The 22,500-nt window shown below is 41.9% G+C and overlaps 1 protein-coding gene across 2 annotated transcripts in view; it reads right to left on the reverse strand.

Annotated features, from left to right (window-relative positions):
* The window catches only part of lrfn5a (leucine rich repeat and fibronectin type III domain containing 5a), an 82,851-nt gene that overhangs the window by 35,490 nt on the left and 24,861 nt on the right, over positions 1 to 22,500 (reverse strand). Inside the window, exon 2 of one of the 2 annotated variants that reach the window (XM_055053361.1) lies at positions 464 to 560. The exons of the other annotated variant lie outside the window; for it this stretch is intronic. The gene's annotated coding sequence lies outside the window, so the exon portion shown is untranslated. The remainder of the gene's footprint in view (positions 1 to 463; positions 561 to 22,500) is intronic. 2 annotated transcript variants of the gene reach the window in all.

Here is a 22,500-nt window from a genome sequence, read left to right on the forward strand (position 1 = left end):
GAGCTAGCTCAGCCAGCAGAGAGTTAGCAGCTGAGCTAGCTCAGCCAGCAGAGAGTTAGCAGCTGAGCTAGCTCAGCCAGCAGAGAGTTAGCAGCTGAGCTAGCTCAGCTAGCAGAGAGTTAGCAGCTGAGCTAGCTCAGCCAGCAGAGAGTTAGCAGCTGAGCTAGCTCAGCCAGCAGAGAGTTAGCAGCTGAGCTAGCTCAGCCAGCAGAGAGTTAGCAGCTGAGCTAGCTCAGCCAGCAGAGAGTTAGCAGCTGAGCTAGCTCAGCTAGCAGAGACCAGCGTATCATCTGCTCCATGCAGAAAATGCTACAATCTCATAATCTTCCTCTGTTTTCTCCAGCTGAGTGTTCAGTCATCATTTTGTGTTTCCTGAGTGAATTCCAGTCAGGACAGATCATTTTTTATTAAAAACCTCTCAGACGCAGACAAACAGTGAGTTTAGAAGAATCTGAGGTTTTACCTTCAGAGATGTAGAAGCATTCTGCACATGTTACAGGATTCACATGTGACCGTGGGGACTCAGCATGGTGGATCAGACCGCCGGCCCACAATCCTCACTACAAACAAACACAAAGTCATATTTAGTGTTTTTGCTTTATTAAAGTCGTCATTATATCAGCGGCGGAGAGCCGAGTTCTGCAGCATCGACTCAATTCAGAAGAAACCCAATTATCAATTAACTGGCTGCTTTTCGCTTTGTGGACAGGAAACCAGCCTGGGATCAATGACCCAAACAACCCAGAGTATCGACCCACAGACATCGCTCTTCCCTCATCCGCCTCATCTCTTCACATTTTGACCCACTTTCTCCTTTCCCCACATTTCATCATTTCTTTACCCTGCCTCAGTTCTTCCCTCGTACTGGCTTTCCGCTCTCCTCCTTCAAAGGATAGAGGACACGGCTGAAACAAAGGCCGCTCCTATACCAGCTGAGCCAGCAGGACGGAGAGAGGGAGCGAGGGATCAAAATGAGGCAAGGAGGAAAAGAAAGAGGGCAAAGAGTGAGGTGGATGAGAGGGCAGGGATGGGATGGAGGCCTGGAGTCAGAGAGCGAGGGATGAATCAGGAGCAGGATGGATGTGAGAGGATGAGGAGATTTCAGGGATTGCTCTCACGTTAATAGTTTGGCGGTTTCTGGTTTCAGACCGATTGAACGCAGAAACGCAGAGACTGAGTCCATTATGAAACATTTCCCAGAAAAACACTCACATTTCATCAGACAAAGACTCTTTCTGTAAATCTGTGTGGCGACTCGCCGTCGCAGGTCTGAACACGCCACCATCCTTCTGATCTCAGATTATGGAAATTACAGGCAAAATATTTCTGCTGACTGAAAATACAGATTTTCTTTCATTCAGAAATATCTTGAGAAGGAATTTAAAAGCAGATGTTTGCATAATGAAAGGACTCAGTCAGCAGACCTGGAGTTGATACGCTCCAGCGCCCCCTGTCCTCCGCACAAGGACATAAAAACTCTGTGTGTGTGTATGCGTGCGTGTGTGTGTGTGTGTGTGTGTGCTTGTGTGTGCGTGTGTGTGTGTGTGCGTGTGTGTGTGTGCAATGCTTGGCCGAGTGTATGGACTGAGCTCAATAGCAGCCAGGGTCGTTTTTGTCAATTATTGAAGCAGGTCAGTAAACAGGAGGACAAGCAGAATCTCTCTGCTTCACTGCTTAAACTTCCTGTTGAACCAAAATATTAAACTTTATTTCAAACATCTCAAGAACTTTCAATGATGTTGAAATGCTCAGCTGGAGAACATTTCTTTGATTAATGTGGCTTCAGGCCAGCATGAAAGAAAGGTGACTAATGTTGCACAAACTGCTGAGTTTCTGATCTGTGCTGTGATGCTTAATGTAGCAGAAACAGAAATCCACTGTTTGTGACTTTAAGGTCTTAAAAAACGTTGAAGTGAATAAAATTGGTTCCCCTCGGATTATTACATAAATTTACTGGTCAAAACAAAAAGGAGGCAGTGAGTCGGCGCACGGCAGGCTTTCCTACGATCAGCGTCTGTCTGAGGAAAATAAAAGTAGAAATGTGAAGCTCCCAGCTGCAACAGCAAACAAACTCATTAAAGCATAATTAGGACATCTGCTGCATATGAAATGCTATCAGAGATGCAAGTGGAAAACGGATGTGAAGCATTGGGGTCATTACAGCCGGCCACACAGGTACAAGCTGGACAGAAAACATCAGCAAGTCGTCCACACAGCAGTCACATGGTTCACATGCTAACAGGTTAGCCGCAGCAGGTCAGAGGTCATCAACCAGAGCTGTGTGGAGCGAAGACGTTTAATCTCTGTGTGATTTTCTTTCTTTATTTCTATGAACTGATCACAGCTGCTCTAAACCCACAGAGTGAAATAATCGGCTGGAGGAAGCTCCGGTTTTCCACTCCGACGCTAAACGCTTAGCTGCTCGTTTCAAAGGAAGCCAAACCATTCAGTGTTTATTGGTGTTCTGCATTTCTAAATATTATCTTCCTGTAGTAAAAAAGTGTTTGGGTTTGCAGCGTCAGTTGGACATTTTGATGAAACAGAAAGTGAGTCTTTACAGGTAACTTCCTGTTTGCTCAGCAGCACCTGGCTGATGCTTTTTCTGTTAAATGTCTTAGAAAAGGGTGTACTTAGTTTTCCCTGTGATGTACGATACATCAGAGAGGAATAGCATCTGCTAGCATCTGCTAGCACCATCAAGTAAAAGCTGCTGAACAGCCTGTCAGAAAACAATCCTCCTCCTGAGAGCAGACCAGGACGTCTGTGAGATCAAAGTCGTTTCCGATTCCTCTCAGACTCTTTCTGTCTGGATCACACGGTTCAGTGTGAAAGGTAAACACCAGATGACACCGCGGTGTGTGTGTGTGTGTGTGTGTGTGTGTGTGTGTGTGTGTTTGGAGGGAGGCGTTCCCCCCAGATGGACCATCTTTCATCCCTCCATCTCTCCTGCTCTCTCCAGGATCTCTCTGTCATTCTCACCACCCATCCATACATCCATCCATCTCTGCCCACACAACATGCCGACTCTACCCATCATCCTCCACTGCATCAACTTCTCTGCACGTCTGCGCTGCTGCTGGACACTTAAAGATGGATCAGATCGTTTCTCTGGTGAGCATCAAGATTTAAAACCAACTGACAGGAAGAGCAGAAGGACTGGTTCTAGCCGGCTGCTCCACTTTACTGACGTTTTGAAGCATTTAAAGCTGGACAGAGACACTGGAGATTAAATAATAATAATTCAAAATAAGGTGCTTTGGTAGAAACACTTTCAATGCTCCAAAAATTTCTATTTTCACTCAACTTAAAAATAAACAGTTATTTTTAATTCAGCAATTTATCATCACAGATATAGAAAACCTTTACATTACTTTCCCATTTCTATTACAATAATAAGTGAGTTAAAGAGAAGCAGCTCATTATATCTGCATCAGCCTTTAAAACAAAACAAAAATCTCATCAAAACCAAGAAAATAGGAACGCAACACAAATCCATTTTATGTCTCATATATAAGCACACTCTAAAATCAACACCGTTGATTTCATGCAGACAAAACTAATAAAATAATAATCCAGGTTTTTGTCACCAGTATAATGATTAAGGAGAATCAGATACTTCAGTAAAACAACAAGGTGAATTATTGATCGACAAGTCCAGTCAGAATGAACAATGTCAGTAAAGTAAGTACAGCCTGTGTTCCTTCAGAGGACTCAAGTGTCAGCCTGGTGCTGCTGATAAAATGCATTGATCGATGCATTGATCGATGCATTGATCGATGCATTGATCTATGTATTGATCGATGCATTGATCGATGCATTGATTAGGTGATCAAAAGAAACAGCTGACTGCTGAGGAGCATCCAGCTGTGCGCTAACACCCGACTTAGCTCAGCAACTGTTGCTGTTAGAAAGTCATTCTCTAACTCTTTGAAGTCATCATCCATTCTAGTGGATTTCCTGAAGATCAGACCAGATAAATGTTCATGAAATGCCCAGAAGCCTCGGAGCTCAGTGTGAATCTCTGCAGGACTTAAATGTTACAGATGATGACAAAACAGGTAGAAAAGGAAATCATCACTGGTTTGGAGGGAATGAAGGAGAAAACTGCTAATCGAGACATAAACATGAGATCTGACCAGTCAGTGAAACTTCACCATCATTCGACATGTTCGTTCTCCTTCTGCTGAACATAGAAAGTTCCCCTGGTTCAAACCTTCAGCCTGTGGAGGAACATGGCTGTTCGTACTGAGCCCGGTTCTGGTTCCGGTTTGGCTCTGCTGTTAAAGGGGAGTTTTCCTTCCACTGTCGCCCCCTGCTGGTCCAGGAGGACTGAATGCTGCGAGTCAGTGGCTCAATACTCTGCTTCGTTTCCTTTGGTAGAAAAGTTCTTAAACTAATTTAAATAATGAACAGAACTTTATGCACTGATAACCAGGATCAACTGGATCTACTGGATCTACTGGATCTACTGGATCTACTGCAAAGTGTGACTAGAAGGAAAGTTTCTTGAAATGACCTTTGTCATGACCTGCTGCTGTAGAAGTGAAGTGCATTCTGGGTCATCAGTGTCCATCAGAACGGTGGTGAATCATTGATTTGGTCATAAGCGGTCTGACCTCTGACCTCTGTGCTCAAACCCACCTGACCAGCTGCTGTAGCTCAGACTGGTTCTAATGGAAAGGCGTCAGAAAACAAACTGGTTTCAGATAAACAGACACAGACCAGTCTGGGGGTCCATGGTAACGGTGACGATGGGAATGCTAACAGTTGCATCAACTGGTTTACAAATCCATTATTAATATGTTTCAAAACAGCAGCCAGCTCCGTGTCAAAGGTCATCAGTCAGCCCACGGTCCAGCTGCGTCGCTGAGGTGACGAAGTTTCTCCTGAAGAAGCAGGAACTGCTGGACCTTGACTCCAGTCATGGGAAATGTTTCTGTGTGCAGCATTTAGATTTCACACAGCAGGTGGTCCAGGCATGTGTAAGTGTAATGCTCCCAGAATAATACTGTTATCTGTTCAGGTTGTTAAACCCACTGAGCTGCGATTCAGACATGCTGCTGCCAGAGCAGATGGTTCACTCCCTGAAACAGAGAGGAGAGGAAGAGATCCGGCGTTTCCTTTCTGCTGGGAGGAGACTTACAGTCCGACTGTCTGAGGAAAAACTGCCTGCTTCTCTCTGGAGGGAGACGGCAGAGCGCATCCAGTAACACTCCTCAAGAGCCTTCACATTAGTATCTGCTGCTGTCCGACTGTCACATGACTGCAGGACGTCCACAAAGTAACAGAGTGGATCAGATTCCATCTGGAGGAAACTCTACTCTGCTGTGTGACGGTGCAGAATGAGTCGGTGCAGAATGAGACGGTGCAGAATGAGACGGTGCAGAATGAGACGGTGCAGAATGAGACGGTGCAGAATGAGACGGTGCAGAATGAGACGGTGCAGAATGAGTCGGTGCAGAATGAGACGGTGCAGAATGAGACGGTGTAGAATGAGACGGTGCAGAATGAGACGGTGCAGAATGAGACGGTGCAGAATGAGACGGTGCAGAATGAGACGGTGCAGAATGAGACGGTGCAGAATGAGACGGTGCAGAATGAGACGGTGCAGAATGAGACGGTGTAGAATGAGACGGTCCTGCAGACGCCACACATTTACAGTCAGAGTGATAAAACTATAAATCACCACATAAACACAAACGCTGCTCTGAAATAAAACCTGGACCAGAACCACAGGCTGGACCAGAACCACAGGCTGGACCAGAACCACAGCCTGAACCAAACAGTCCAGCCCTGCAAACACTGAAGATGCTTTTGTCATATTTTTCTCATTTCTTCATGCGATTATTCAACTAATGCAGTTCCTGAAATTATGAATCCTCAATTTTGCTTGTATCAAAATAAAGTAGTGGAAACTATGTTACGAATCCAGGAGCCATGATGAAATAAGATGGTTATGGTTGTTGAAGACTGTTTTAAAGCTGCGGTGTGTAATGTGCGTCCAGGGGCCCATTTCCAGCCCAGGGGCCGATTCTGTGCAATTCAACAACCTACTGAACTGAAGCAGAATGAGGCTTTTTATGTTTATTGAGGGCAAAATTATTGCCAACAAATTAAAATCTTATTACTATTGAAAATATAAACATAAAGTGTCTTTTATCATTTAACCTAATTTCACAGTAAACAGGACTTTAACTTTGATGCCTTCAAGTCTAATTTTGAGTGATTTTTGAGTTCATTTTAATGAATTACATAGATTTTAACTCATGTTTTTCCACATACAAAGATTATGGCTGGAAGCTTTTATTGATATAGTTATGCTAACGTTAATAATAGTTATGCTAACGTCTGTGTGCATAAACAAAGCTGCGGCTCTCGGCCCACTGAGGTTTATTTCTGTTTCCCAGCGATCTGATTGGAGAAGACAGCTGCTGTGTTCATTATGCTAATAGGAGTTAGCCTGTCAGCGAAGCTATTCAAGCCTAAAGTAGCATCTCAATGCTAAATGTAGCAGCAGCACAGATGCTAATGCTAATGCTAGATTCCAATGGCTAATGCTAGCCATTGATGTTTGTTTGTTAACCTCTGACCCTGAACAGAGGAGCAGCTGTTTTACTCTGTCTCATGTTCTCTTATACATCTTATTAAAATTAGTTTTCTATGTTTCTCATTTCATATTCTTTTGATGGGAATCTATGCTGACTTTGGCAGAAATATGGACGACAGTTTGATTCCAGTCAGAGCAAATAAATTCATCCGGAGCGTCGGCCATAAAGCCTGGCTGATCAGAAGTGACGGCTGAATGAGCGGGAGCCGAACCAGTTTGATTAAAAGCTTTCCTGTCTGCAACATTCATAAAACTTTCACCAATTTACCTGTCAAAGCTCATCAACAGATTGGCTGCATCTTTAAAATCTAATTTATTTCATCCATTTTGAACACCTTCATTTCAGGGAGGAGCCTCTTCCAGCACAAACCCAAAAGACTCATCCTGCTTTAATCATAATCGACATGAAGAAGTTTCAAACAACAACAAATATCCAGAGAAGGAACAGAGAAATCAGATTTACACCGAAATGTCTTTGATCTGCAGCCAGACAGGCACACATACACACACACACACACACACACCCCACACACACACACACACACCACACACACACACACACACACACACACACACACACACACACACACACACACACACACACACACACACACAGTGCAGAACCCATTATTCAGAGAAATGGGCCAGAATAAATTTGTCTGCTGTGAGTTTTTGTTGTGTGTGTGTGTGTATGTGTATATCTGTGTGTGTGTGTGTGTGTGTGTATCTGTGTGTGTGTGTGTATCTGTGTGTGTGTGTGGGGGGGATGCTTGTCCAGAGGAGACTGTCTTATTTAGAGAGCTGCTGCAGGGCTGCAGGCGTAGATGTTGGTTTAAAGCTAAAACTTAAATGTTTACAGATAAGTGATGTTTTTCTGATGAAGGTCTAGTTTTTACCGACTTTCCTAAATCCGATTAGGAAAGTCTGAACTTCTAAGTGTTTTTATGCCAAAGTCAAATGAACAGAGTCAGAAACAGGATCGTTTCTGATTCTGCATCTGAACTGAACTAAACATTCAGGAGTTTGTTTCTAAAGATATTAGAGTTTTCTATCACTCTTCTTCATCTTATTTTATTATTCATGCTCACACATTTCCATTAACTTAATGCAGAAGAAATATGAATGTGTCAATATGGAACCTGCTAATATGCTGAACTTTGTGTGTTAATCGTCACTATCAGCTGTTTTCATTCATTCATTCATTTATGTCTGTTTATTGCTTCGTCACATTCTGCTGTTGTTTTCTGTCATCACTTAAAAACGATCATCTGGTCTTAGAAAATCAGCAAAGTCCATTAAAATAAATATGGTTTCTGTGCTGTTAAGAAATGTAGATTCATGATTGTAGATTTCCCACCATTTAAACTCTGTAATGCAAAATTAGGATAAAACTCGAGTAAAGTGTTCAGTATAAAAAAGATCCCACATGGATCTAAATTGAAGCCAGTCTGAGATGGAAAACACAAAATGTTTGTAGAATATTGATTGAAATTCGTCGTCTTTGCTCAGATTCCTCACATCAAATGTTGAGAAGCTCCTGATGCAAAGCTGAAGCAGAAACACGGCAAGAACTTGACCTGAGGACAGCAACTGCTGAGCAACTGCTGCTGAGCAACTGCTGTCCTCAGGTCGACCGATCCCACGACCGATCAGTAATCCCACGACCGATCAATAATTCCACGACCGAATAATCCCACCACCGATCAATAATCCCAGGACTGATCAATAATCCCACGACCAATCAATAATCCCATGGCCAATCAATAATCCCACAACTGATCAATAATCCCATTTCAACTCAGACCACAAACAGGAACTGCAGCTTTAAATGTTTTATTTTTGAAACAGACAAAACAGGATGAATCCAGCAAACCTCATAACTAATGATCAGAGTTAAATGTAAATCAGAAAGATATCAATCAGAAAGATATCAATCAGAAAGATATCAATCAGAAAGACATCAATCAGAAAGATATCAATCAGAAAGACATCAATCAGAAAGATATCAATCAGAAAGATATCAATCAGAAAGATATCAATCAGAAAGACATCAATCAGAAAGATATAAATCAGAAAGACATCAATCAGAAAGATATCAATCAGAAATACATCAATCAGAAAGACATCAATCAGAAAGATATAAATCAGAAAGATATAAATCAGAAAGACATCAATCAGAAAGATATCAATCAGAAAGATATCAATCAGAAAGATATCAATCAGAAAGATATAAATCAGAAAGATATCAATCAGAAAGATATCAATCAGAAAGATATAAATCAGAAAGACATCAATCAGAAAGACATCAATCAGAAAGATATCAATCAGAAAGATATAAATCAGAAAGACATAAATCAGAAAGACATCAATCAGAAAGATACCAATCAGAAAGACATCAATCAGAAAGATATAAATCAGAAAGATATCAATCAGAAAGACATCAATCAGAAAGATATCAATCAGAAAGACATCAATCAGAAAGATATCAATCAGAAAGACATCAATCAGAAAGATATCAATCAGAAAGATATCAATCAGAAAGATATCAATCAGAAAGATATAAATCAGAAAGATATCAATCAGAAAGATATCAATCAGAAAGATATAAATCAGAAAGATATCAATCAGAAAGACATCAATCAGAAAGATATAAATCAGAAAGATATCAATCAGAAAGATATCAATCAGAAAGATATAAATCAGAAAGATATCAATCAGAAAGATATCAATCAGAAAGACATCAATCAGAAAGACATCAATCAGAAAGATATCAATCAGAAAGATATCAATCAGAAAGATATCAATCAGAAAGACATCAATCAGAAAGATATAAATCAGAAAGATATCAATCAGAAAGATATCAATCAGAAAGATATAAATCAGAAAGACATCAATCAGAAAGATATAAATCAGAAAGATATAAATCAGAAAGATATCAATCAGAAAGATATCAATCAGAAAGATATAAATCAGAAAGATATCAATCAGAAAGATATAAATCAGAAAGATATCAATCAGAAAGACATCAATCAGAAAGATATAAATCAGAAAGATATCAATCAGAAAGATATCAATCAGAAAGATATAAATCAGAAAGATATCAATCAGAAAGATATCAATCAGAAAGACATCAATCAGAAAGACATCAATCAGAAAGATATCAATCAGAAAGATATCAATCAGAAAGATATCAATCAGAAAGACATCAATCAGAAAGATATAAATCAGAAAGATATCAATCAGAAAGATATCAATCAGAAAGACATCAATCAGAAAGACATCAATCAGAAAGATATAAATCAGAAAGATATCAATCAGAAAGACATCAATCAGAAAGACATCAATCAGAAAGACATCAATCAGAAAGATATCAATCAGAAAGACATCAATCAGAAAGATATCAATCAGAAAGATATCAATCAGAAAGATATCAATCAGAAAGATATAAATCAGAAAGATATCAATCAGAAAGATATCAATCAGAAAGATATAAATCAGAAAGATATCAATCAGAAAGACATCAATCAGAAAGATATAAATCAGAAAGATATCAATCAGAAAGATATCAATCAGAAAGATATCAATCAGAAAGATATAAATCAGAAAGATATCAATCAGAAAGACATCAATCAGAAAGACATCAATCAGAAAGATATAAATCAGAAAGATATAAATCAGAAAGATATAAATCAGAAAGATATCAATCAGAAAGACATCAATCAGAAAGACATCAATCAGAAAGACATCAATCAGAAAGACATCAATCAGAAAGATATAAATCAGAAAGATATCAATCAGAAAGATATCAATCAGAAAGATATCAATCAGAAAGATATAAATCAGAAAGATATCAATCAGAAAGATATCAATCAGAAAGATATAAATCAGAAAGATATAAATCAGAAAGATATCAATCAGAAAGATATAAATCAGAAAGATATAAATCAGAAAGATATCAATCAGAAAGACATCAATCAGAAAGACATCAATCAGAAAGACATCAATCAGAAAGACATCAATCAGAAAGACATCAATCAGAAAGACATCAATCAGAAAGATATCAATCAGAAAGATATAAATCAGAAAGATATCAATCAGAAAGATATCAATCAGAAAGATATAAATCAGAAAGATATAAATCAGAAAGATATAAATCAGAAAGATATAAATCAGAAAGATATCAATCAGAAAGACATCAATCAGAAAGATATCAATCAGAAAGATATAAATCAGAAAGATATCAATCAGAAAGACATCAATCAGAAAGACATCAATCAGAAAGACATCAATCAGAAAGATATCAATCAGAAAGACATCAATCAGAAAGATATCAATCAGAAAGATATCAATCAGAAAGATATCAATCAGAAAGATATAAATCAGAAAGATATCAATCAGAAAGATATCAATCAGAAAGATATAAATCAGAAAGATATCAATCAGAAAGACATCAATCAGAAAGATATAAATCAGAAAGATATCAATCAGAAAGATATCAATCAGAAAGATATCAATCAGAAAGATATAAATCAGAAAGATATCAATCAGAAAGATATCAATCAGAAAGACATCAATCAGAAAGACATCAATCAGAAAGATATAAATCAGAAAGATATCAATCAGAAAGACATCAATCAGAAAGATATCAATCAGAAAGATATCAATCAGAAAGATATCAATCAGAAAGACATCAATCAGAAAGATATAAATCAGAAAGATATCAATCAGAAAGATATCAATCAGAAAGATATAAATCAGAAAGATATCAATCAGAAAGATATCAATCAGAAAGATATAAATCAGAAAGATATCAATCAGAAAGACATCAATCAGAAAGATATAAATCAGAAAGATATCAATCAGAAAGATATCAATCAGAAAGATATCAATCAGAAAGATATAAATCAGAAAGATATCAATCAGAAAGACATCAATCAGAAAGACATCAATCAGAAAGATATAAATCAGAAAGATATAAATCAGAAAGATATAAATCAGAAAGATATCAATCAGAAAGACATCAATCAGAAAGACATCAATCAGAAAGACATCAATCAGAAAGACATCAATCAGAAAGATATAAATCAGAAAGATATCAATCAGAAAGATATCAATCAGAAAGATATCAATCAGAAAGATATAAATCAGAAAGATATCAATCAGAAAGATATCAATCAGAAAGATATAAATCAGAAAGATATAAATCAGAAAGATATCAATCAGAAAGATATAAATCAGAAAGATATAAATCAGAAAGATATCAATCAGAAAGACATCAATCAGAAAGACATCAATCAGAAAGACATCAATCAGAAAGACATCAATCAGAAAGACATCAATCAGAAAGACATCAATCAGAAAGATATCAATCAGAAAGATATAAATCAGAAAGATATCAATCAGAAAGATATCAATCAGAAAGATATAAATCAGAAAGATATAAATCAGAAAGATATAAATCAGAAAGATATAAATCAGAAAGATATCAATCAGAAAGATATAAATCAGAAAGACATCAATCAGAAAGATATCAATCAGAAAGATATCAATCAGAAAGACATCAATCAGAAGATGAATCTTGAGAAGTTTGGAGACTCTAATATCTAGACTTGGAAACTGAGGATAATCTTGATCCAAATATCATAAATACTTCAAATCTCCTCTGAGGACCATAATAAACTTATTATGTTTTAACAGCAGCAGCTTCTAGAAAATGTTTCATTTTCCGTCCACAGCTTTGAAGAACTGAACAGTTAATGGTGAGAGAACCTCTGACATTTTCTGCTACGTTTCCTCACAGATCAACTGACATAATATGTTTTTAATCACTGATGTGATGCAGCTGCTGAGGAGCCCGTATCCCTCTTATTGGCTCATTTCTTCAACGTAAACTACGTTTAATAATCCAGCGGCAGCCAACCGGATCTTTGCATTGGTGGGCATCTGCTAGAAAACGTACATCTACACAGAAATATGGAGAGATGCTTCACTGCAGGGCCGACATCCATTTCAGCCAGTCTCATTAGCAGCTAAATGCCTCCGACTGATTTTTCACATGCATTTGCATCCTCCCTCATAAAGCACCATATTTTTTACTGTGAACATGTGTTTAATGGCATAATAAGTTTGTTTATGCTCACAAACTAAAGGAGCAGCTGGTTTGAGGTGGGATTTCCTCATTTGTTTCTGTATGATGGGAACGCAGCGGAGCGTTCAGCCTGAGCCGGCAGCTTCTGGACTGATTAGCATCCATATGTGACTCCAACAGGAATGGAGGCTTTTCCATCAGTTTCCTCCAGCAGAGGCTCAACTTAGTCCTGACTCCAGCAAACACAACCCACAGGAAGCAAGCTGTGAAGAGGAGCCAGTCTGAGTTCCTGCTCAGGTCACTTTAAATCATCTTCATTTATTAATACAAAAATCTCTTTCTGTCATTATTATGACAAATGGAAATCATTTAGGTAATTCTATCTGATTAATATGAGAGACTGATTTCAATTAGACAGACAGACAGACAGACAGACAGACAGACAGACAGACAGACAGACCTCCATCAGGTCATCTTCATCTTCATCTCTCACTAATCCACCTTCATTAAATTGACATTTAATCTCTGAAGCAGCAATAAAAGAAACAGTTTATTTTTTCCTGCCTGATCAACTCGACATTAAAGCCTGAAGACTGAAACAAAGGAAGCTGAAGCCACAAGAGCTGAGGGGTATCATCAGGTTGAAACCCAAGTTCTGAAGTTACATCAGAACTTCTGTGGAAGACGTGTTTAATTATCTACTAGCTGCGTCTGCTCAGCTTCCCAATGAGTTTAAGATCCAACATGGAGACGCTTTGTGTAAGCAAACATGCCCTCAGTCCTGAGCAACACTGAGAATCTAGAATCGGGTTTCTACTCTTCAGTAACTATGAATCCGGCTGATGGTGGTTTTAGCTCTGCAGGAACATCTTAGCCAGATTTAAAAGCTTTAATCAGCAGGAAACCAGTTCAGACAGCAGCATTTTAACTGAGGACGTTTGAAAGAGTCACAACATTTAATGATAAAAAACTGATGCATTTATCAACGGTGATAAAGATCAGTGGCTGCATATTTGGTGATGGACTGATGTTTGCATGATTTGACTGATATTAGAGTGAATAAAATAAAAACAAGACAATAAAAGCACAGATGCTAAAATTAAAATACTCAAATCAGTAAAATAAAAATAGAATAAAATCATTAAAATTCTGTCAAACTCTAATGAACCAAATGGCAGAAAGTCAAAGTAACATGAATCCAGATTATTCTGGAAAACTTGAGGATGTTTTTGTAAAGTATATTTCTCCTGATTTAACTGACATTCAGGAAATTAAATTCACATCAAGTTGATGTCAGTAGATAAATAAAGCTTTCCAGTAATACTGTTTGGTCCGAAGCAAAGACCTTTATGTCTATAGATGAGGATCAATGAGTCCCTCTGTAACAGTTATTGATCCAGTCAGGATTACAACCCAGAACTTCATAACTCTGAAACAATAAAGTTAATTTACTTTAATGGAAGCAACTGTAAACTTTATCACTGCAGGAACATCTAACTTTAAATTATTGAGGGATGTCAGCATAGTGAGTGAGTGAGTGAGTGAGTGAGTGAGTGAGTGAGTGAGTGAGTGAGTGAGTGAGTGAGTGAGTGAGTGAGTGAGCGAGTGAGTGAGTGAGTGAGTGAGTGAGTGAGTGAGTGAGTGAGTGAGTGAGTGAGTGAGTGAGTGAGCTGCAATAGCAGCAGATGCTGCAGCAGCAGATGCAGCAGCAGCAGATGCAGCAGATGCTGCAGCAGCAGATGCTGCAGCAGCAGCAGCAGATGCTGCAGCAGCAGATGCAGCAGCAGCAGATGCAGCAGCAGCAGATGCAGCAGCAGCAGCAGCAGATGCAGCAGCAGCAGATGCAGCAGATGCTGCAGCAGCAGATGCTGCAGCAGCATTGAACATAAAGAGTTTCAAATATGACTCTGAAACATGTCATCACTTGCTGTCTGATGGAGCAACATGGAGCAATAATTGTTGCTCCATTTAGCAACACTAGAGCATTGAAATCCCAGGTTGTCAGTTCATCCTTATAATTAAAATAAACAACATAAAAACTAACTGTACACAGTGATGATGCAACAGAACACATCATTCTGTACAGCTGTAGCAAATCAAAAGTGAAACAAAGTCTGAATGTTTGCTTCATGTTGAGATTCATGCAATAAAAGTCTTGATATGACAGGAACCAATGAGACGGCAGCGTTTCCTCCACAAACTGAAAAAATGAACAAATAAAAATGGTTCAAAGCAGCTTCATGTTTCCCTGCATGGACAGTTTGATTATTTCCATATTGATTGGAAGCAGATGAATAAAGATGAGGCATATTAACGGACTCCTCATTTCAACTCCTCTGCCTTTTCCATTTTCCTTTATTCTAATATTTGACCCACAAATTAAGATGATGTGACTGTGTCTGACTGCATCACTAAAACTTCACTCATATCAAACTCACCAACTCATTTCAATCACTGGGCTTTTGGATGATCTGTACTGAGTTCCAGGGGACCTGGTGTGTATTAACACACACATTTCTGCCTGTGCTTATGCATTTAGCTGCTGCTATTTTAACACTCGTCTTCAGAGGAATAAACCTGTGGTGTCAACCAGAGCTGGAGCATCAGAGGAACCAACCACTGTGACGTCGGCAGCAGTTGGTATTTTTGATCATTAGCACTTTGAAGTCCAAGTCGATGCTGTTATTGTTGCTCAGTATTTGCTTCTGGGATTTGTCATATTTGTCTTTGTTGAAGCCGCTGCTCTGAGCTGGGGAAATAATGCACAGGGGACAGAAGCATTTGTTTTTAAATAGGTCATAATGTTGATGTGTTTTTCTTAAAAGCTGCTCAGCTCAAAGAACCTTCAGTTGTTTTTATAGCTAATTTTACACAGCTGAGTTTTTGGTCTGTTTTCCAGCATGTGATCCTTCTCTCCCTAAAGGTTTTGTCTCAAACAAAGCAATAAAACTCAATGGGATAAAATGGAGATTCCTATAAACTTTAGAGTCTGTTTCCACTGATTCATCCAGTTTTCTGTCACAAAGACCAAACCTGCAGCTGGGATCAGATGAACGGCACTAAACTGGTTCAGATTTAGGATTTTCCTGACAGTTGATGCAAATTCTGATTCCTCTTCATGAGAAGTGCAGGGTTTGAGCCTCCAACATGCTGCCAGGCATGAAAGTTTTAGATTTTCATTCCAATGCTCATAATTTTCAGCTTCACGTTGTTTTGAAAGGAAATGATTTTATAAACAAACTGAATTATTTTTTCTTCTGTTTCTTAATGTTTCCACATAAAGTAACTCTGGATAAGTTCCTCAAAACTGGCACCATACGAACAGAATTTAAAATCAATAACCAGCGATGCAACATTTTTATAAAAATAGTTTGCAGAAAACAGAAGGTCTCTGAAACAGGCTGTCCTGCCCCAAACGTCTGCAGCCTCCTTCCTGTGACTCACCAGGCCTGCATTTAAATGTCCGTTTAAAGTTAACAATGTGCAATCAGCGAGACGTCGGCATGCTGACTGATTGCTGCAGGTCAGACGGAGAGCTGGCAGCGAGACCAAGGCAGAAATAATGAGAGGAGTGTGTTCTGCTCTCATGTCGCCCGCTGTGTCGTTAGCTGGTGATTACAACTGTAATGACCCTGTAACTCCAACACCTGTCAACTTTACATTCACTGCTTTTCATTATGCTGCTCTTTGCTCCTTCGGCTCGACGCTGCAGACTTCAGTTAGACTGGCAGACACCGAGGGCCTCGATCCACTGAGGGCCTCGATCCACCGAGGGCCTCGATCCACCGAGGGCCTCGATCCACCGAGGGCCTCGATCCACCGAGGGCCTCGATCCACCGAGGGCCTCGATCCACCGAGGGCCTCGATCCACCGAGGGCCTCGATCCACTGAGGGCCTGGATCCACTGAGGGCCTGGATCCACCGAGGGCCTGGATCCACTGAGGGCTGGATCCACTGAGGGCCTCGATCCACCGAAGGCCTCGATCCACTGAGGGCCTCGATCCACCGAGGGCCTCGATCCACTGAGGACGCTTTAGGAGGTGCTGCAGGCATTTAGTGATCCTTGAACCAAATGATCTGTCAGCTGATTAACGCTGGTTAGACAGATCACCAGATGACCAGTTCACCAGATCACCAGTTCACCAGATCACCAGTTCAGCAGATCACCAGTTCACCAGTTCAGCAGATCACCAGATCACCAGTTCAGCAGATCACCAGATCACCAGATCACCAGATCACCAGTTCACCAGATCACCAGATCACCAGTTCAGCAGATCACCAGTTCACCAGATCACCAGTTCACCAGATCACCAGTTCAGCAGATCACCAGTTCAGCAGATCACCAGTTCACCAGTTCACCAGATCACCAGTTCACAAGATCACCAGATCACCAGTTCACCAGATCACCAGATCACCAAAGAAAATAAAACACAACAAAACTCTGACTCTCAACCCACAAACTGATCAATTAAAGTCAAATTAACTTTAAAGTTTCTTTAACTGAAAACTCAAACTGCTCCATCCAAACGACTCACATTCAGGTTCAAACTGCTAAACTTCAGTTTTACTCAGGAAGACGAGCATCTGGAGATATGAAAGTTGAAATATTTAAAACTCAGCAGTGCAACATTTCCAACAAAGGCTGCACAATATTAGAATATGAATTAATATGAATTAATATTACAATAACAACATGAGTTGAAATATCCTTGTTCTCTTTCTTCTCAGTGTTTCAGTCACTTTGTGACCTTTAACCTTTTGGGTGATGTCATCAATGTCCGCCTGAGACTCTGTCCAACTGGCTAAATGTTACATTAGCATGAAAAATACAAATTCATAACACTTGGAATCTATTAGCCAACAATTATTGCTCTCCAAACAGTCCTTTGCTGTATATCAGAATATTTGCAAAAGTTTTAACAGGCAAACATTATAAGATCAAAACTTCAGCAAAGACATGATGAGCAAAACCCAAAAGTTTTCATGTTGTCTGAAAATCACCATTAGGTTGAAGTTCCAGTGAGGAAACGAATCTCCCGTCGTTTTATTGCTGTCGGCGTTAAAGCGGCTCTGCGTGTCGGGCTGAGCAGGACCACTGATTTGTGAGCTTGTTTTGAATTTGCATAGCCACACTAATTTTCTGTCTCATTTTAAAACATCTCAATTACGCCTCCAAACACCTGCGTCGCTCCCCTGCATGCGGCGGATGATGTTATGATGCGATGCAGGATCCATTATCCTGCTGGCGGCTCCAGGAACACAGAGGCAGGGCGTAGTGCCAACATGTCACAGCTATCTGTGCCACGTCTGTGTGAAGCTCAGCGGGAAAACATCCAGACAACAGGAATCACTTTCATGTAGATCTCTCCATAGTAAATCAAATAAAATCACAACCAGAAACAAAACTTGGTTCTGAAGGACAGCAGAGCAGCCGACAAACACACCCTGATGTCAGGACAAGGAGAGCAGGCGACTCCAGGCAAAGTCACTTCACAGCAACGTTCCCATCAGCAACAGGATCCACTCTGGAAACATTAAGGAAATCGGCTGCAAGGCAGATCACAGCCGGAACGCTGAGATCCGAAATGAGTTCTGCAAACAGCATGAAGAAAGTCGAGCCAAAGCGCGACTTCAGGGATGAGTCTGCTGCCTTCAGGCTCCCTGAGTCCAGGCCTCACCAACACGGCCCAAACCGGGTTCTACAGGCCCAAACCGGGTTCTACAGGCCCAAACCGGGTTCTACAGGCCCAAACCGGGTTCTACAGGCCCAAACCGGGTTCTACAGGCCCAAACCGGGTTCTACAGGAACCAAACCAGGTTCTACAGGCCCCAAACCAGGTTCTACAAGAACCAAACCGGGTTCTACAGGCCCAAAACCGGGTTCCACAGGCCCAAACGGGTTCTACAGGAACCAAACCAGGTTCTACAGGCCAAAAGGTTCTACAAGAACCAAACGGGTTCTACAGGCCCAAACCGGGTTCCACAGGCCCAAACCGGGTTCTACAGGCCCAAACCAGGTTCTACAGGCCCAAACCGGGTTCTATAGGCCCAAACCAGGTTCTACAGGCCCAAACCGGGTTCTACAGGCCCAAACCGGGTTCTACAGGCCCAAACCGGGTTCTACAGGCCCAAACCGGGTTCTACAGGCCCAAACCAGGTTCTACAGGCCCAAACCGGGTTCTACAGGCCCAAACCGGGTTCTACAGGCCCAAAACCGGGTTCTACAGGCCCAAACCGGGTTCTACAGGCCCAACCGGGTTCTACAGGCCCAAACCAGGTTCTACAGGCCCAAACCAGGTTCTACAGGCCCAAACCGGGTTCTACAGGAACCAAACCAGGTTCTACAGGCCCAAACCGGGTTCTACAGAAACCAAACCGGGTTCTACAGGCCCAAACCGGGTTCTACAGGAAACCAAAACCGGGTTCTACAGGCCCAAACCAGGTTCTACAAGAACCAACCGGTTCTACAGGCCCAAAACCGGGTTCCACAGGCCCAAACCGGGTTCCACAGGCCCAAACCGGGTTCTACAGGAACCAAACCGGGTTCTACAGGCCCAAACCGGGTTCTACAGGAACCAAACCGGGTTCTACAGGCCCAAACCGGGTTCCACAGGCCCAACCGGGTTCCACAGGCCCAAACCGGGTTCTACAGGAACCAAACCAGGTTCTACAGGAACCAAACCGGGTTCCACAGGCCCAAACCGGGTTCTACAGGCCCAAACCAGGTTCTTCAGGCCCAAACCAGGTTCTACAAGAACCAAACCGGGTTCTACAGGCCCAAACCGGGTTCTACAGGCCCAAACCGGGTTCTACAGGCCCAAACCGGGTTCTACAGGCCCAAACCGGGTTCTACAGGAACCAAACCAGGATCTACAGGAACCAAACCGGGTTCCACAGGCCCAAACCGGGTTCTACAGGCCCAAACCGGGTTCCACAAGAACCAAACCGGGTTCTACAGGCCCAAACCGGGTTCTACAGGCCCAAACCAGGTTCTTCAGGCCCAAACCAGGTTCTACAAGAACCAAACCGGGTTCTACAGGCCCAAACCGGGTTCTACAGGAACCAAACCGGGTTCTACAGGAACCAAACCGGGTTCTACAGGCCCAAACCGGGTTCTACAGGCCCAAACCAGGTTCTACAAGAACCAAACCGGGTTCCACAGGCCCAAACCGGGTTCTACAGGAACCAAACCAGGTTCTACAAGAACCAAACCGGGTTCTACAGGCCCAAACCGGGTTCTACAGGCCCAAACCGGGTTCTACAGGCCAAACCGGGTTCTACAGGAACCAAACCAGGTTCTACAAGAACAAACCGGGTTCTACAGGCCCAAACCAGTTCTACAGGCCCAAACCGGGTTCTACAGGCCCAAACCGGATTCTACAGGCCCAAACCGGGTTCTACAGGCCCAAACCGGATTCTACAGGCCCAAACCAGGTTCTACAAGCCCAAACCGGGTTCTACAGAAACCAAACCGAGTTCTACAGGAACCAAACCGAGTTCTACAGGAACCAAACCGGGTTCTACAGGAACCAAATCGGGTTCTACAGAAACCAAACCGAGTTCTACAGGAACCAAACCGGGTTCTACAGGAACCAAACCGGGTTCTACAGGAACCAAATCGGGTTCTACAGGAACCAAACCGGATTCTACAGGCCCAAACCGGGTTCTACAGAACCAAACCGGGTTCTACAGAAACCAAACCGAGTTCTACAGGAACCAAACCGGGTTCTACAGGAACCAAACCGGGTTCTACAGGAACCAAATCGGGTTCTACAGAAACCAAACCGAGTTCTACAGGAACCAAACCGGGTTCTACAGGAACCAACCGGGTTCTACAGGAACCAAATCGGGTTCTACAGGAACCAAACCGGATTCTACAGGCCCAAACCGGGTTCTACAGAAACCAAACTGGGTTCTACAGGAACCAAACGAGTTCTACAGGAACCAAATCGGGTTCTACAGGAACCAAACCGGATTCTACAGGAACCAAACCGGGTTCTACAGGAACCAAACCGGGTTCTACAGGAACCAAACCGGATTCTACAGGAACCAAACCGGGTTCTACAGGAACCAAACCGGATTCTACAGGAACCAAACCGGGTTCTACAGGCCCAAACCAGGTTCTACAGCAACCATACCGGATTCTACAGGAACCAAACCGGGTTCTACAGGAACCAAACCGGGTTCTACAGGCCCAAACCAGGTTCTACAGCAACCATACCGGATTTACAGGAACCAAACCGAGTTCTACAGGAACCAAACCGGGTTCTACAGGCCCAAACCAGGTTCTACAAGAACCAAACCGGATTCTACAGGAACCAAACCGGGTTCTACAGGAACCAAACCGAGTTCTACAAGAACCAAACCGGATTCTACAGGAACCAAACCGGGTTCTACAGGAACCAAACCGGGTTCTACAGGAACCAAACCGGATTCTACAGGAACCAAACCGGGTTCTACAGGCCCAAACCAGGTTCTACAGGAAACCAGACCGGATTCTACAGGAACCAAACCGGGTTCTACAGGAACCAAACCGGGTTCTACAGGCCCAAACCAGGTTCTACAGGAACCAGACCGGATTCTACAGGAACCAAACCGAGTTCTACAGGAACCAAACCGGGTTCTACAGGCCCAAACCAGGTTCTACAAGAACCAAACCGGATTCTACAGGAACCAAACCGGGTTCTACAGGACCAAACCGAGTTCTACAAGAACCAAACCGGATTCTACAGGAACCAAACCGGGTTCTACAGGAACCAAACCGGTTCTACAGGAACCAAACCGGATTCTACAGGAACCAAACCGGGTTCTACAGGCCCAAACCAGGTTCTACAGGAACCAGACCGGATTCTACAGGAACCAAACCGGGTTCTACAGGAACCAAACCGGGTTCTACAGGCCCAAACCAGGTTCTACAGGAACAGACCGGATTCTACAGGAACCAAACCGGGTTCTACAGGCACAAACCGGGTTCTACAGGAACCAAACCAGATTCTACAGGAACCAAACCAGGTTCTACCAAACCGGGTTCTACCAAACCGGGTTCCCTGAGAACAGCCACATAAATGGTGGAAGGAGATTCAGAGATTTTGTTTTTGCTTTTCCAGCCTCAATAAAAACGATTCCTTTCAAACTGTGTGATGAGTTTGCAGATTTGGTCTGATTGTGGAGAATTATCCGTCTGCATGCTGAGTTCCTGATGTATGAGGTAGAAGAAGAATCAGGGAGTGGATTTCATGAATTTCATTTATTAATACCAAAATATAGCTGGTTCATTTCTGCCAACAGACAAAATGGCACCAAACGATTTATTCTCCATCTGAGTGTCGTTTCCTTCAGCTTTAGCTAACAACCAGCTATAAAACACACAATATATTTATTCTCAACAACAGTTGGCTATGGTGACACTAAGGATCTGTTACCGGGTCCGGTACCAGATTTGGGTCGGCAGTCACCAGATAATGAGTAACAAAGATATTTTATGTTTTCGTATATGAATCCAGTTTTGAGAACACTGTGCGGTTCTGTTGAGCAGCTAACGATGACGGTTCTGTTTCCTGGACCGTTGAGGTGATTCTGCACATGAAGCTACTTGGTGACAGATGTTTCTCTCCCTCCTTCCATCTCGTCTGTTTGTCTTTTCCTCTGATGAACCGTTTCACTTCCTGACCTCAGCTGTGAAACCTGCCTCTTAAATCCTTCAGTCTTTTCTGTTTTCTCTCAGTGTGGACGACTTTGAGTTTGTCGTTCCTCCTGCTCTCCTCCCCCCTGGCCTAACAAGCACCTTGCTCCCTTTCTTTCACAC

Source organism: Poeciliopsis prolifica, unplaced genomic scaffold, assembly GCF_027474105.1.
Source record: "Poeciliopsis prolifica strain line A6 unplaced genomic scaffold, Auburn_PproV2 SCAFFOLD037, whole genome shotgun sequence".
NCBI lineage: Eukaryota > Metazoa > Chordata > Actinopteri > Cyprinodontiformes > Poeciliidae > Poeciliopsis > Poeciliopsis prolifica.